The sequence below is a fragment of the Belonocnema kinseyi genome, chromosome 2 (genome assembly GCF_010883055.1).
Source record: "Belonocnema kinseyi isolate 2016_QV_RU_SX_M_011 chromosome 2, B_treatae_v1, whole genome shotgun sequence".
Lineage (NCBI taxonomy): Eukaryota > Metazoa > Arthropoda > Insecta > Hymenoptera > Cynipidae > Belonocnema > Belonocnema kinseyi.
This window is the reverse complement of record NC_046658.1, coordinates 158,737,498-158,754,065: the sequence shown is the minus strand read 5'-3', so window position 1 is coordinate 158,754,065 and position 16,568 is coordinate 158,737,498. Positions and strand designations below refer to the sequence as shown.

General features: G+C 24.9%; 1 protein-coding gene across 1 annotated transcript in view; it reads right to left on the bottom strand.

Annotated features, from left to right (window-relative positions):
- The window catches only part of LOC117167611 (sphingomyelin phosphodiesterase), a 100,184-nt gene extending 83,793 nt beyond the window's left edge, over nt 1-16,391 (bottom strand). The window contains exon 1 of the mRNA XM_033352671.1: nt 16,076-16,391. The gene's annotated coding sequence lies outside the window, so the exon portion shown is untranslated. The remainder of the gene's footprint in view (nt 1-16,075) is intronic.
- Between the last annotated feature and the right edge of the window lie 177 nt (nt 16,392-16,568).

The following is a 16,568-nucleotide window of genomic DNA, read 5'->3' as shown; positions in this document are numbered from 1 at the left end:
AATTATTAATATTAATTCAAAAAAAAAAAAATTAAAAGTAATTTAAGAGATTCCAATTTTTCATTTCTAATTTTTCAAAGAATAACTTTTTAATTATCCATGATTGAAAATTGGCAATTTTCAAATGTAAAATTTTGAACAATATTAAACGTCTCCAATTAAATTATGTTCTTCGAACTTTTTTTTTACTGAATTCAACTGTTGCTTTTTTTATTTATTTAAATCTTGTTCAAATATCAACTATTACATGTTTTATTTAGATCTTAACTATTTTTTTTTTATATTATTATAATTTTTTTTTTAAGTTAAAGAACTTTCAAACAAGACATTTTTTTAAATTGTCATTTTAGTTCAAAATTTATACTTTTGGGTCGAAAAGAAAAAATTGTTTTGTAGAAAATTACAGTTTTTGGTTTGAAAACTCAACAATGCGGTTAACAATTATCAGTTCAGGTTAAAAGTTCAACTACCTGCTTAAAAATTATTCTATTTTTATGAAAATTTAAACCTTTGGTAGATGATGAACTTTTTTGTTAAAAATTGATATTTTCGGTTTGACAATTCTACTGCTTTGTAGATATTAATTGGTATTTTCTGCCTAAGTATTCAATAGTTTTGTTGAAAATTGATGTAGATCTTCGAAAATCAGCCTTTTTGGTAAAAATTTAACCGTTAGGTTCAAAATTATTTTATTTTGTTAGAGACCTCAAAAACTTGGTTGAAAGTTGACATAATTTGTTAAAAATTAATTCTTTTAAAGATTCAACTCATTGGTGAAAATTTAAAATTTTGTTAAAAAATCGTTTTTTTTTTGTAAAAGTGAATTTTTTTATGTGATAATTAAACTATTCCTATTACTATTCAGGGGAAAATTCATGCATTATTATGAAAATTGATCTTTTTTGGTGTGGATTTTGTGAACAATTCTTCTGTCTCGGCTAAAAATGAACTTTTGTTTAAAAAATCAATTATTTTCGTAAAAAAGATCGTCTTTTGACTTGAGCAATGAACAATTTTGTTCAAAATTGAACTAATTTATTAAAAACTCTTAGCTACTTTTAAATAAATAACTGATTAATTAAAGTATCTTTATTCTTAATAAACAAGGACTTAGCTTTGAATAAAAATTTTGTTCTATCTTGGGAAACCAAGGAAGAATTTATTGCCTAATTGAAAATAAAATCAAGAAAATATTGTGTCAACTACATATCTATTTCTTACTCTAAAAAATTATTTACTCTGAAAGATAGATTAGAGGCCTTCCATAAATTACGCAACAGCATTCTGAGGGGGGAGGGGGGGGGGCTAAATTGATACTGCTGCGTAATATTTTTTTACAAATGAATTCTATAAAAAATCAATGTATCCAAAATTATAGCATATACCATTAAAGTTAAGCAATTAAAATTAAATATTCCAATAAAGTTACAAAGACTTCAATATCGGTATGATTATATTAATATTTACCTTTTTTCTATTATTCGTTGGAAAAATATCCATAATATCAAAACTATTTTTTTAATTTTTGAAATTGCTAGTACCCCCAAAATGATTCCGCATTTTCTAATTTCTTATAGTTTAAATTTTTATATAAATTTTAATAGGCTTTCAGTAATGCATACTTTTAGTTTAAAATTAAAATTTAAGATTTTATCTAAGCCTAAATCACAAACAAACAAAAATAATGTAGTTGATTTGGGATTCTTTGACGTAAAGAAACTCCTCTCGTTTTAAACCAATTTCTTTGGTTCAATTAAACGATTTTTTCTTACATTAAAAATGTTTCTTCAATTTAAAATTACTTTCTTCATTTCGACTATATTTTTTGTTAAGTGAAAAAAAATTGTCATGAAGATACGGTTTGTTTAATTTTAAATAAATATTTTTTTGAGTGATTCCAGAATTTCGAATTCTTCTGGTGTTTTTTTTTTGTTTAAAAAATCAACTAATTGGCTTAAAGTTAAACTAGTTTAAAAAAATATAATTTTTCTTGTTTCAAGATTCATAAACCTAGTTCAAGATTCGACTGTTTTATAAAAAATTCGTCTTTATGTTAACAAACAAATAAATAATTTAGTATAAAAAAAATTGTATGTTGAAAATAAACTTTTTTGTGGTTGAAAATTCAACTACTTCTTAAGAAATGTTTTTGATTGCAGTCATCCCTTAAGTTAAAAATTCAATTATTTTCTTAAAAAGTGTTGGTTTTTTCGCGAAAATTAACTTTTGAAATGAAAATTGAACTATTCTAGTTTCGTAAAAAATTGATATTTTTTACTATAGTTACAAATTCCTCATTCTGTAATGAAAACTTATCTTTTTTGGTTACATTTTTTTGTATAACCGCAACTATTTGATTAAAATGTATCGGGCTCAGTAGACGATTTTACTATTTTCTTGAAAAAATATTTCTTTTTATGAAAAATTGTTTTAACTGAAAATTTAACAATTTTGTTTGTAGTTGAAAAATAATGCGTTTTAATTCGAAATTGTACTATTCAGTAAGAAATTAATACATTCTGTTCAGAAGTAGTCATTTTGGTTAAAAAAAATTTTTTTTCGTAAAAAATATAACTTTTTGGTTTAAAATCTAATTATTTGAAATAAAAATTAATATTTTTTGGTTGTAAATTTAATTACTTGGTTCCAAGTTGAACTCATGTGTTAGAAATTTATTTCTGTAAAGATCGCTGAATCTTTACAAAAAAAAATTTTCGTTTTTTTTCGTAAAAATTAATTTTTTTCTGAAAATTTAATTATTCGATTTTTCTTTGAAAAGGTATATTTTATAATTTAAAAAATCAACTTGTTGGTTGAAAATTAATTAATTATTTTTTTATAGCTACAAATTAATTTTTTCACTTTAAAATTTAAGTTAAGAATAAATCCTTTTTTGTTTAAAATAGAGTTGTTTGGCTAAAAATTTAACTATTTCGTTGAATAATTAACTATTTTGTAAAAAAAAACTCATCTGCTATGCTTTGAAGTTCAATTATTTTATTTCTAAAGTAGATTTTTGTTGAGAATTCGATTTTTTGGATAAGAACTAATTTGTTTAACAAAAAATGTGAGTATTTTATTGTTTGTTGAAGATTGTTCAATTCTAGATAAAAATTAAACTATTTGGTTGAAAATTTAACCTTTTTTAAGAAAATTTGCCTTTTTTAGTAAAAAAATAATTTCCTTGGTTTCAAATGGTTTGATTGTAAATTTATTCGTTCAGTTGAGTATGTAACTGTTCCTTGGAAATGCGTCTTTTTTATATCAATCAATTTTTTTTAATAAAATCTTTTTTTCAATATTTTGTGGAAAATGTGCCTTTGCGGGTTGAAAATTCAAAAATTTGTTTAAAATTACCATCTTAGTCAGAAATTAATATTTTTAGGTCAAAATGTTACTATTTTGTAGATAATTCGTATTTTTTCTTCAAACTTTAACATTTTTGTTAAAAATTAATTGTTCTATTCAAAAATCCAACTATTTCGTTGAAATTCAAACTACTTGTTAAAAATTCATTTTTTCATATTGAACTCTGCTGAAAGACGAACATTTTTGTGCAAAAATTCATTAATTTTTTTAATTAATTTTTTTGTCTGAAAATTTAGGAATTTCAGTTTTGATTTGAAATTTATCCTTTATAAATTGAAATTAAACTTTATGGCAAAAAATTGATGTATCTTTTTCAAAAATAATTTATTTGGTTGAGCATTTTGTGAAAAATATCTTTTTTCGTTAAATCCAGCGTGTTGAAAATTCAACAATTTGATTAAAAATTAAGTTTTTGGTTTAAAGATAATTTTTTAGGATAAAAATTTAACTATTTGGTTGTTGAGAATTAAACTTTTTTGTTAAAAATTAGTTTCTTTAATTAAAAATTTAACGAATTCTTTTAGTATTTGAAATGTATCCTTCATAAGTTGAAAAATCAACTTTCTGGCAAATAATTGATGGATATTTTATTTTTATTTGTAATTCATCTCTTTGGTTAAGGATTTTCATAAATTGTCTTTTTTCTTTTTAATTCAACTGGTTGACAATTCTTCTTTTTGTAAAAAATTCCTCTTTTATGGTGGACTATTTATCTTCCGTGAGCAAAAAAGCATCTTTCTTGGCTATAAATTATTAAAATTTGTTTAAAAACACAACTATTTGGTTGTTCATTCAATTCTTGAATAGAAATTAATTTATTGTTATTAAAAATTCGTTGTTTTGAGTTGAAAATTTATCTATTTGAGTAGAAATTTTTTGGTCGAAAATTTCATATGAAATTCAATATTTTATTTCCATGTTTTTTTTTCAATCAATTTATTTCCTTGGCGTGGAAGCAATTTTACGGTTGTGTGGAAGACTGATTTGTAAGAACGAAATCACTTATTATCGTTCGTGTAAAATTTTTAAGCGGTAGTAAATTAGAAAATTAGAGCTGGAGTTGAGTTAATAAAATAAGGGAAGCACCGGTTCGACCTTCCATGCATTATTATCTCTTTCGGTCCGTTGGCTCGAAGTGACCTGAAATTTTTTTTACAGATAGCAACAAAGCCGAGTATTCGTGATTTCTATTTACTCAAACATAAGTGATGGGTACCAGAAAGTGAAGGTAATTTCATGACTGTGAGAATAATGAGAAGACTCCCACTGTGTCGTAATGAAGTATCGCTTTGAACAATTACTCGTACATTTAAATTGCATCTGTGAGTTGCGAAAAACAATTCTTGCTTTCAGCGAACCTAGATGAAATTTCAATTGAAAATTAATAGATAGTTTTAGAGTTGGTTAACGACTAAGCGTAACTTAGTTAATTTCTTAGAAATTAACTTGTAACTTAGTTACGATTTTTGCAGCGACTAAAAACTTTAATTTAATCATTTTTAGTCGTTCTTTGCTCACACTCGTGAATAGTGGCGTTCGCGGTTCAAATCCGGGCCGAGGCGGATTTTTTTTCTCGTTTCTCTAGAAAATGATTTGAAAATGATTTTTCTTTTAGAAAAATTTTCATCTCTTTCAAATTACAATAGGAACATATTATGGTGGTTATCCAAATTTGGTTGTTGGATTCTTGGTTTTATTTTCAGGATTTCTGTCAAACGTTGAATATGATTTTAAATTCGATTTTAATCTGATTTAAATTTCTTAAATTTTAAAATTATGTGACCAGTAGTCGGCAGTATCTATCAGAAAATAATTAAAACTTAAATTTTAGTTACTTTAAAGTAACTTTATGTTCTCTGTATATTATCTCCAGAATTCGGTAGTAACTTTTTACAAGTAACTAAGTTACTCAAAACTTACGATATTTTTAACGTTCAGCATAACTTCGTTACTTCTTCAAAAAATAAATTGTAACGTAATTTAGTTAAGATTTTTTCAGCAACTTGGAACTTTAATTTTAGTTACTTTGCAGTTACTTTGTGTTTTCTTTAAATACTTATTATCTTTTTTGGTTCAATGCAATTTTAATTGATTTCAAATGAAAGACTTTTTTGGAAAATTCAAGCATTTTGTTAAAAATGCAACTATTTGGTTGGCTGAAAAATAATTTTTTTGGTTAAAAATTAATATTTTCAAAATCTGGTTTTTTATTTCAAAATCTCTGTTGGGAAAAAAAATCTCATTTTTAATATAGAAAATTCAACTATTTTAATGAAAATTATTATTTTTATAGAATTTAAGTGTGCTTATCCAAAAGAATGTATCGGTTGTTAAAAATGTATATTTTCGGTTTGAAATTGCAAATGTTTTGCAGAAAATTCGTATTTTCAGATTGAAAATTCAACAATTTAGTGGGCATTGTTTTTCTTTCTTGGTTCAAAATTCCGTTTTCCATTTTTCAAAATATATCTCTTTTGGTAAAAAAAATCTAATTTTTGCATGTTGAAAGTTTAACAATTTTGGTAGAAAATTATCTTGGTTTGGTTAAGGATTCAGCTGTTCCGTTGAAAATCGGTATTTTTTTAGTTGAATTCAACTGTGAATTAAACTTTTTTTTTGTAGAAAATTCAACTAGTTGGTAAGAAAATAACTGACATTTTTGTTGTAAATTCAACTTTTTTTAATGTTGATTTTGGCTGGAAAATTCATCTCGTTTTGTACAACAATTTCTAAAGAGGGGGTTCAGCTATCTTTTTAAAAATTTACCTCCTTTTTTAAAAATTTATCTGTTTTAAAATTTAAGAAACTTAAATTAGATTAAAATCCAAATAAAAAATCCTATTAAAAGTCCATTTATGAAATTGATGCTAACTCTTGTTATCTATTTTGTTACAAATTCGTTCTTTTAATTTGAAAATAGTAGAAAATAAAACTATTTGCTTGAAAAATAAGTTTTTGTTGAAAATTCATATTTTCGGTTTGAAAATACGACTTTCTTATAGAACATTTGTCTTTTTGGCTCAACAATTAAACAATTCATATGAACTTGTTTTTTCTCTGTGTTAAAAAATCGATTTATTTTGACTTAATATTGATCTCTTTTAATAAAAAAATCCTATTTTCTTTAATGCAACTTTTTTGGTAAAAAAAATACTATGACTTGCTTTAGGATTTTGCTATTTTTTGACAAAATTCGTCTTCTTTGTTTCAATGCAACTGTGATTGATTTAAAATTAAAATATTTTTTGGTTGAAATAATATCAACTATTACAGTTTTCGTTGGCAATTCATTATTTTAGTTAAAAGCTTAACTACTTGCTTGAAAACTCAGATATTAGGAAAAATTAAACTATTTTAAATTATATAAATAAATTGAACCATTTGATCCAAAATTTACTTTTCATTTGTCGCAGGTTCATAATTATAGTGCAAAATTAATTTATTTTGTTGAAAATGTAACTATCTTGTTTTAAATTTCTTTGTCTTTTTTTTTTGTAAAAAATCAAATATTTTGGTAGAAAATCAAGAACTATTTGGTAGAAAATAAACTTTTGTTGAAAATTTAAATCTGTTGTTAATTTTTTTCTAATTTAACTGATTGGTCGACAGTTGAATTGGTTTGCTGAAAATTCAGTTGTTTGGTTTAAGATTCATAATTTTATTTTAAAATTTATCTCTTTGGTTCAAAATATAACCAAATTGTCAAAAATTCATTTTTCGTGTAAAGATTTCGAATATTTTGGTAGAAAATTGAACTAAAATTTGATTGAAAATGAATATTAATTTTTTTGAAACTGCCTCCTTCTGAAGATTTTCTTTTTAGTTTTAAATTTTATTATTTGTTTCAAGTATCCAAAAAAAAATTTCCTTTTTGTCAAGATTAGGGATGAGAACTGTTCTTACAACACACAAATTTAAATTGTTACAATTTTCTCCCCAATTTGATTAATTTCACAGAAAAAAATAAGGATAAAATTTACCTATATTCCGAGTTAAAAATTACCTGAGACAAAAATTAACTTCACATCATAAATTGTACCAGAATATCGGCTAAAGTTTCTTTTGTTTTTCAATGGCAACACATGTATGTTAAAATTCGCGAAATTGTCTCAATAAAACTTTATCCCTCGAAAAAATTATCTGCAAAAAATGGCATCCTCAGTGTTTTTCTGCGTTAATATATTGTAAAGAAAATTTTCAAAATTAGAATTCTGACTAGAGAATATTGATCCAATAACTATATTAAAATTATTACCTTCGAGTTTAACAAAAATTTTATTTTCTTTGGGGTCTTGATATTGAGTAGAGCCACCTTTGTTCTTTGTTTTGAGGATTCTCTTGTAGCCCCAATGTAGACGATTTGACATTCAAAATTACGTTGAGGATACGTAATTTGAAGAGAAGACGTAAGGAGTCGCACTTTAATTACGGAACGGATTATAGGCCCCCTCTAAGGTCCCTCCAACCCCCTGTGACAATTGGGACAAAATATTTTACACCCCCCGCCCTTTATTGTATGTAATTTTTACTTTCCAGAAATTTTTCGCTAATTATTGATAGTAGAAAAAAGACAAAAATGTATTTTCTAATGTAAAATATAACTTTTTAACGAAATACTTGAATTTTTAACAAACTAACTAAAAAATCAAATAAAAAAATGAAATTTATACAAAAAAAAAGAATTTTAAACCCAAAAAGACGAATTTTCAACAAATAAATATTTTTAAGTCAAGAATGAAATAAGAGTTTATCTAAATTGTTGAACCTTCAAGCCGAAAGACGAATTTTCTCCAGAAAAATTGAATTTTCATACGAAAAATGTGACTTTTCAGCGAAAAAGTTGTTTTCACGAAATTGATTTATTTTTACCCAAGAAAAATGAAATTTCAAACCAAGAAAATTTTTTTACGAAAAAAAGGATAATTTTCAACTGAAAAAGATCAATCTCTAAAAATGGAAAAGTTAACTTTTCAATTAACAAAATTAATTTTAAACAAAATAGGCTTTTTCACCAAACAGGTAAATTTTCAACAAAAGACATAAGCCTTCAATAAAAAAAATACATTTTTAACAATATAGTTTAACTTTGAACCAAGTGGTTGAATTTTCAATTGAAAAACATTAATTTTCCACATAATAGTTAAACTTTTAACCAAAGTTAAACTTCCAACTAAAAATATAAATCTTCAAAAAAGACTTATTTCTTAACAAACGGATTCAACAAAAACTTTAAAACAAAATAGTTGAATAATGAAGTAATGAAAAATCATTTTTAACCAAAAAGTGGCATTTTCATAAAAAATATCTACTAAGACAGATGAATTTTTAAATGAAAGAGATAAATTTTCTGTTGCCTTTTTACGATAAAAATTTGAATTTTTAAAGAAGAAATAAGTTTCTGCGACAAAATTTATATTTTTAATAAAAAAATACGAATTTTTAACCAAAACGGATGACTTTTTAACAAAATTGTTAAATTCTGTTCCAAATTAAAAAAATTTGAATATTCATCCAAATAAATTCCAGTTGACTTTTCAAAATGAAAACATGAATTTTGTAACCAAAAATAAGTTTCGACGAAAAAAACGAATTTTAAACAAAAATTATAAATTTTTAACAAAATAGTTTAATTTTCTACCAAAAAGTTTCATTTTATCCAAGTAAGATTAAATTTGTACTAAAACCGATGAATTTTTAATAAAAAGCGACCATTTTTTTAAAATAAAACTTTCACCCAAAAAAGATTTCAGTTCTCTTTTCAACACCAAAATATTAAATTTAAGCTGAGAGTAAATTTTCTACAAAATAGTTAAATTTTAAAACAAACAGCAGAATTTTCAACCAAGAAGTATCACTTTTTACCAAAATAGTTTATGTTTCAACCAAACAGATGCATTTTTTTCCAAGAAAGATTTAATTTATCTTAAAACAGATGAATTTTTAATTTAAAAAATATATACAAAGTGGAATTTTCATCCAGAAAGGATTTCAGTTATCTTTTAAACACCAAAGTTATGCATTTAAATAAAAAGTTCACTTTCTTTGTAATAGTTAAATTATCAACAAAACAACAGAATTTTCAACCAACATGTATTCATTTTAAAGAAAATTGCTTTGGGAAAAAGTAAAATTAGCGGTGCGAGAATAAAATTAACGGGGCAAAAGTAAAATTTTCGGGACGAAAGTAAAAATTAGTCGATCAGAATTCGAGGCGCGAACAAAGCTATAGAAAAATACGTCAGACCCGCTTTTCAGGGCCAAAAGGTTTTAAAGGAATCTGTATTATCATCAGAGGTAGTTACCATCGACCAGTGATGATAATACAGATTCCTATAAATTACTCGTATCATAAATGTAACACCTGGCTTGACATAGCGGGTATTTCTAAAAATACTCTCCTTTTCTCACGAAAATTAATTTTTCCTTGAATGTTTTGTTTTTTTCTACCAAAAGATAACGTCTGGATTTCTAGATTTATATTTCTTCCGAGATCTTTTCATCAGAGTGTCTCTAAATCTTTAATATGTTCAATCATTTTCTGAACATTCGCTCCTAAGTGTTTTACATTCTACTGAACTGGTATTAAGAGAGATTTTTAGCTCTTCTTTGGTCTTAATAAATGCTGAATTAATTCGCACTTTGTACTTAAAAGCAGAAAATACGAAAAAGGTACGTAAAGTTTCAGAAAGAAGTGACAGGGAGCGAAGAGAAAAAACTTCTGCCCATTTCGAAGGGTAGAACTGTCATTTCATTGTAGTAAAAATTTGAGCCTTCTTGCAAAAAACCCAACTGTTTTTGGTTAAAACTTCAAAATTTTTTTCAAAAGTCATACTTTTTGGTTAAAAATTCAACTTTTTCATTGAAAATTCGCCTTTTTGTATTGAAAATCAAAGTATCTACGTAGAAAATTTACTTATTGTTAAAAACTCATACTTTAATGTTGAAAAGTCGAACTAAAATAATTTTTGGATAAACATTCAAATTTTTTCTCAAAATTTGTCTTTTTACATTCTGTCTGTCTGTGAGCACGATAGTTTAAAAAAAATTAATCTATTAGATTGTCCTTGGTATACTCATTTCGTGTATGGTTCAAAAAGTTAAACAATGTATCTTAATGACTTTTTTCATAAAACTAAAAACTACCAGAGTTATGGCATTTTAAAAATTCCAAAAAACACAGTAAGATGAACATTTTAAGCCAAATAACGCACGATATGAAAAAAGATAAGAGAAGAAAAAGTTTAATTTTCGGTAGCCCTACAAGATTATCATAACAAGTTTTTGAATTTTTTCAAAAAATTGAAAATTCAAATTTTGACCGCACAAAAAGTAATAAAAAATCAAATATTGCATTTTGCGGTCAAACTATGCAAGATAGAGAAAAAATGATAAGTGAAACAATGTGCAGCTAAAAAATTTCTACAAATTTGTTATGAATTAGTTTTTTAAAGGTCACGCAGTTTTTGTTTTATTTATAAAAAAAAAACATTAAAAATAGGAAATTTAAATTTTTCGACACACGACAAAAGCTAAGAAAAAATAAATATATAACATTTTTGCACCGAAAGTAGAGCAAAAAAGTGGTTATTAATGTTTTTTTTTTAATATGATAGTTTCCATTTTAATCGTGAAAAATAACATTAAAATTTAAAAAATAATTTGTGTTAAAATTACACAACAGAATGAATTCACAAAAGTTGTTCAACCTAAAAAAGTCCAAAAATTGTTTTCGAACAATTTTTTGATAAAACGCATTGTTTTCGTTTTGGTTGTGAAAAATAAAATTAAAAATAACGGAAAGGAATGTTTTCAAAAACGACACAAGACAAATTAAAATGTTTATTAAGGCGTATATTCCAAAACGTTTAGCTATAAAATTTCCTTCATAAAATATTTTCATATGACAGGCTGTATTTTAATCTTTTAGCATACAAAAATTTACCAATTTTTTCCTCAGCATCCAAAAAGGCTTCTTTCTCAATTATATTTTAAAATTCAAAACATGAAAAAATGAATAAAAAAAACTGTAAAAAAAATCTATCGAATTAATAGAATGGAGTGAATTCAAAAGAATTAAGTATAAATTAATAATAATTCAGGGTGAATTCAAAATGTATTGCAAAAAATATTTTCAAATTTCTTTAAATCTTTGAGGCCCTACACCGTATGTGCTAACTGTAAATTATATATCATACATGCGCTTTTTTTTAAAGACAATGAGACTACGACAGTTTTAATATCAATGCATGTTATTAATTATAATGATATACATTTTTCGGAATGATATAAAATGTTAGGGGTGAACTCGAGTGCGAAGCACGAGCTACGTGACGAGAATGTGTTCGTTAAAGCCGAAAGAGCTTTAACAAAAGAGAATTCACAATCACCAAATTACTGTTGTCGATGCTTTGACCTTTAGTTTTAAAGTCTCGAAATTTTTTTTGCTTCCTTTAGTGGTTTGAGTTATCGAAGTTCGATTGTAGTAGAAATTTTGACAGAAAGAATACCTCTGTAACAACATAGTTGCATTTGTATGAAAATAATTAAATTTTAAACCAAATAGTAGAATTTTTAACCAAACAATTGGAATTTTTATCCAAAAATAGATGGATTTCCTTATTGGGTTCCATAAATTCAGTTTATGTTCAAGCGAAACAATTGCGAGCCAAAGAAGAAAAAAGAGAACTTTCTTTAAAATTTGCAAAAGAAACCGTTTATTTAAGGTGATGTGACACTTACAGTTTCCCCGGCTTTTTTCCACAAAAATGAAAATTTTCAAAAACTGAATTCGGAGATGCTATAAAATATCATAACGGACGCCCCCAAACTCTTTTTTGAGGGATAATAACAAAAAAATGTATTGTGCTAAATAAAAATTTTATGCATTATTTTGAGGTTACGTCGTCTTTCATCTCTGCCTTTCCGATAATCTGGAAATTATTTATGAAATAAACTTTTTTGATTTCCTGCAAACAAGGTTAGTTCCGGGAGATTAGTTACTATATTTATTTGCAAGTCCAAAGTTTTCGGCCAAAAATATTGTGTAGTTTGGAAGTAACGCACCGGAGAATTGTAACATACATAACCTCCAAATGTACACACGTTGTTAGCAATATTAAAAATAAAAAAAAAACACAAATAAAGTGTGCGGGGACGTCCGTTAACATGTTCGCTATCATTTCCAAAATTTTAAAGACAAAATATTGATTATTCTAGAAAAAAAGCCGTCGGAACCTAAAACTGCTAAAATCGATACTAATTCCTAAGCGCTATGCAAATTAATCAGATTTTGCTAAATTAAAACTTTTTTGATTTAAACCAAAAAAAAGTGTGTGGGGACGTCCGTTAGCATGGTCGCTATCATGTCCGAAATTTTTTAAACAAAATATTGATTATTAAAGAAAAAAAGCCGTCGGAACCTAAAACTGGTAAAATCGACAATTTTCTAAGTATCACATTCCCTTAAGAAATTGGAAACGAGACAAATAAAGAAAAGAGTGTCTGAAATATAAATGTGATCTATCCGCAGAAAAATTTGTTTTAATTTATGATTACAAAACGTATTAAATTCGTAAATTTACTTCCGTCGCCCCCCCCCCCCTAAATTGTTAAAGTTTATGGGCGGCCCCTTGTAGAAATTTTTAATTAAAGAGGCTGATTTTTAACATTTTATTCCTAACGAAATTCATAAAAATTCTGAGCAGCATTCCAGAAGGAAATGTGAGCTGCATGCCAAGATATGGTTAGCAGAAGTGAAACATAGATTGTACCAGATTCTGCAAGAAGGACTACCTTCGTTTTTATGGCCTTCCATACAGTTTTTACACATCGTAATGAAGAAAATTCAATATTGTTTAATCGGAAGAATTTATCTTAAACTGACAAAAAAAAATATTTATGTAAACAAATTTTAATCTTCAACCAATAGAATTAATTTTCAACAAAATAGGGAATTTCAATTACCCGAACATTTATCTTCATTTCTTTCTTTATGATAAAAAGAAAGATAAATTCTTTTTTGTTTCTTTGATTTCTACACGAAATCAAACTATTTTTTGTAATCAAACACGTTATAAACATTGGAAAATTTTAAAAAATTGAACAATTTTCCATTTTAATTTTTTGATATTGAAAAGCTTTAAACTAATATCTTTGAAAATTAAAGCATTATTAAATTTGAAATTTAAAAAAAAATTATGAAGAATATTCCATTTGTACGATAAAAAAAATCACATAATTTTAAACACTCAATACTTCAAAGTAATTAATTTTTACTTGTAAATAATAAAAAGTAAAGAATTTAAAATTCAAAATTGTTAAAAGTGGAGAACTTTTAATTCCATACATACAATCAAAGTTCAAAAGTTTTCAAAATTGTTGTTTGAATCATAAGTTTTTGAAATTAAAGATTTTTTCATTTTTTAAATTAAAAATGATAGAAGTTTTAAAATTTTTTATTCTGTAATTTTGATAATTTACATTTGAAACTTCTTCAATTTGAAAGATTTTGAATTGAGAAATTTTAAATTTCTATATTCAAGATCATCCACACTTAAGAATTTTTTTTACATCTTCAAGATTGAAGATTTTTCAATTATTTATTTTTAAAGATGAAATATTGTCAAAGCTGAATCACAAATGCCAAAAAAAAACTTTTTAAATAGCAGCATTTTAAAATACAAGCATTAAAAATTGATTAATTTTTTAAATTCCATATATTCTATATAAAATATTCTTAAAAACAATTTGAAATTACGTGCATTTAAAATATAAATCTTTACATTTAATTTATTTCCAATTCTATACATTAAAAATTCAAGAGTTTTTAATTTTTGATATATAAAGTTTTTTACTTTAAATGATTAATGTTTAAAATTAAAAAGGTCCTAATTTTAAAAATTTGCGAATGAAAGTGATGAAAGTTTAAACTTTTACAATGGATAATTCTGTAATTTTTATAATTTTTATAATTATTTATACTTTTAAATTTGAAGAGTTTAAAATTTTCAACTCCAAAATTTAAACTTTTCAAACGAAACAAAAAATATGAACAATTTTAAAAATGAAGAATTTTCTAATGCAAATCTTCAAAATTGAACTACAAATAAAAATAAAAAACGTTCTAAATAAAATAATTTTAAATTATAAACATACTCCAAATTCATGAATCTTTGACTGTAAAACTTAAAAATTGAAGAATTTTAAATTGCAAATCGTTAAAAATGGAATAATTTCGAATTGCAAATCCTATAAATTGAATCATTCTAGAAAATATGTTTAATATATGAAAGTTTCAAATAAAAAGGTTTGACACTGAATAATTTTCAATTCTATATTTTTAATATACAAAAAAATTTCTATTAGAAATCTTCAAATTTTTTGAACTCTGAATTGTAAATTTTTCAAATTGAAGTTTTTTTAATTTTTTAAATTTCCAGTTGAATAATATTGAAATTTGTAAGTTTCAAAATCAAAAATTCTTTAATTTGTATGATTTACACTTAAGATCTATACAATTTGGAAGATAAAGAATTTAAAATATTACATTTAGTCTAAAATATCATGCAAATTCAAGAATTTCAATTTATACATTTTTAATTTTAAGCAGTTTTCATTTGTTATAAATCTTAAAAATTAAAATATTTTAAATTGAAAATCGTTAAAATTACAGAATCTTTTATTGTAACTATTCAAAATGAAAGAACTTTGAAATGTAAATCTTAAAAATTAAAAAGTGTTTATGTTAAAAATTTTGCAATAAAAAATTATGCAATTTCAACGTTTAAAAATTAAAAATTCAGTGATTTTGATGGTTGACATTTGAAATTTCTTAAATTTTGAAGATTTAGATTTGAAAATACCTGACATTCGAGCTTCAAAATCACCCAAACTGAAGAATTTTTATGTTTTCAAAAAATTAAATTATACAAATCAGAAATGTAAGAATTTTCCGTTTCAAATCTTCAAAATTATATGATGAAATTCGAATAATTTTTAATTCTATATTTTCAAAATTCAAGAATTTTGAATTGTAACTATAAACAATTTTTGAACTTTGAATCGTCAAACTTTCAAAATTGAACTAAAAATTTTCTTAAACGTTCTAAATACCATTATTTTAAAAATTATGAACATTCAAAATTAATTAACTTCGATTGAAAATCTCTAGAATTGTACAGTTTTAAATTGCAAATCATTCAAATTGAAGAAATTTCAATGGCCAATCATCACAATTGAACTATTCCCACAAAAAGTTCCAAATGAAGTACCTTTGAAATATAAATAATAAAATTTGAATAATTTTCAATTCTGTACTTTCCAAATTCGAGAATTTTTTATTGTGAATTTATCAATTTTTTCAACTTTAAATTGTAAATCTTTCTAATTAAAGAGTTCTCACATAAAAAATTCACAATTACAAATTATAAAAGTTTGAAGTTTCAAAATTACAAATTCTGTGATTTTGATCATTTATATTTGAAATTTCTTTAATTTAAAAGATCTCAAATTAAAAAATTTTTATTGTTGATCTTCAAAATCATCCAAATCTTCAATTGCTAATCTTATAAATGAAAGAATTTTCCATTTTAATTCTACAAAAATGTAGATATTACAAATAAAAAAACGTACCAATTTACATAATTTTAAACTTAAAACCTTAAAAAACGACTACAAACAAAACCTAAAAGAAATGACAATAACTTACGACTTAAAAAATCCAAAAGGATGGCGCCACATAGATTGATCCTCCAAATTTGAAAATCCGAAATTTTGAATTATGGAACACACTTTCACGAAACAAAATCGAGAGCACTTTTGAAAATCACCGGAAGGGGCAGAAGGTAGGCATCGATCTGCGAAGATGGATAACTTTGGCGGGATTTTTTCACTCACGTTTGAATCACATTAAATACCAGACGTCTGTTAATTCGCGTTAAACGATTTTTTTAAATTTTTGTTCAGGGGTACAGAGAGAGAGATAAAAAAAAATACCGATTAAAATGCTCTCCGTCCACCTGCTGCGACGACAGTGCTTACACTGAACCGCAAGAGGCGGGAGGACTCAGCACAGCTATTTGATTTCTCCGACGACAGGATTGGCTGGAAACCGATCCGTGGTCCGCGCTCGAAGTAAGTTCGTTTTTTCTTTTGAGGGCCATCCATTAATTACGTAAAATATTTTTGTTAAATCCCCCCCC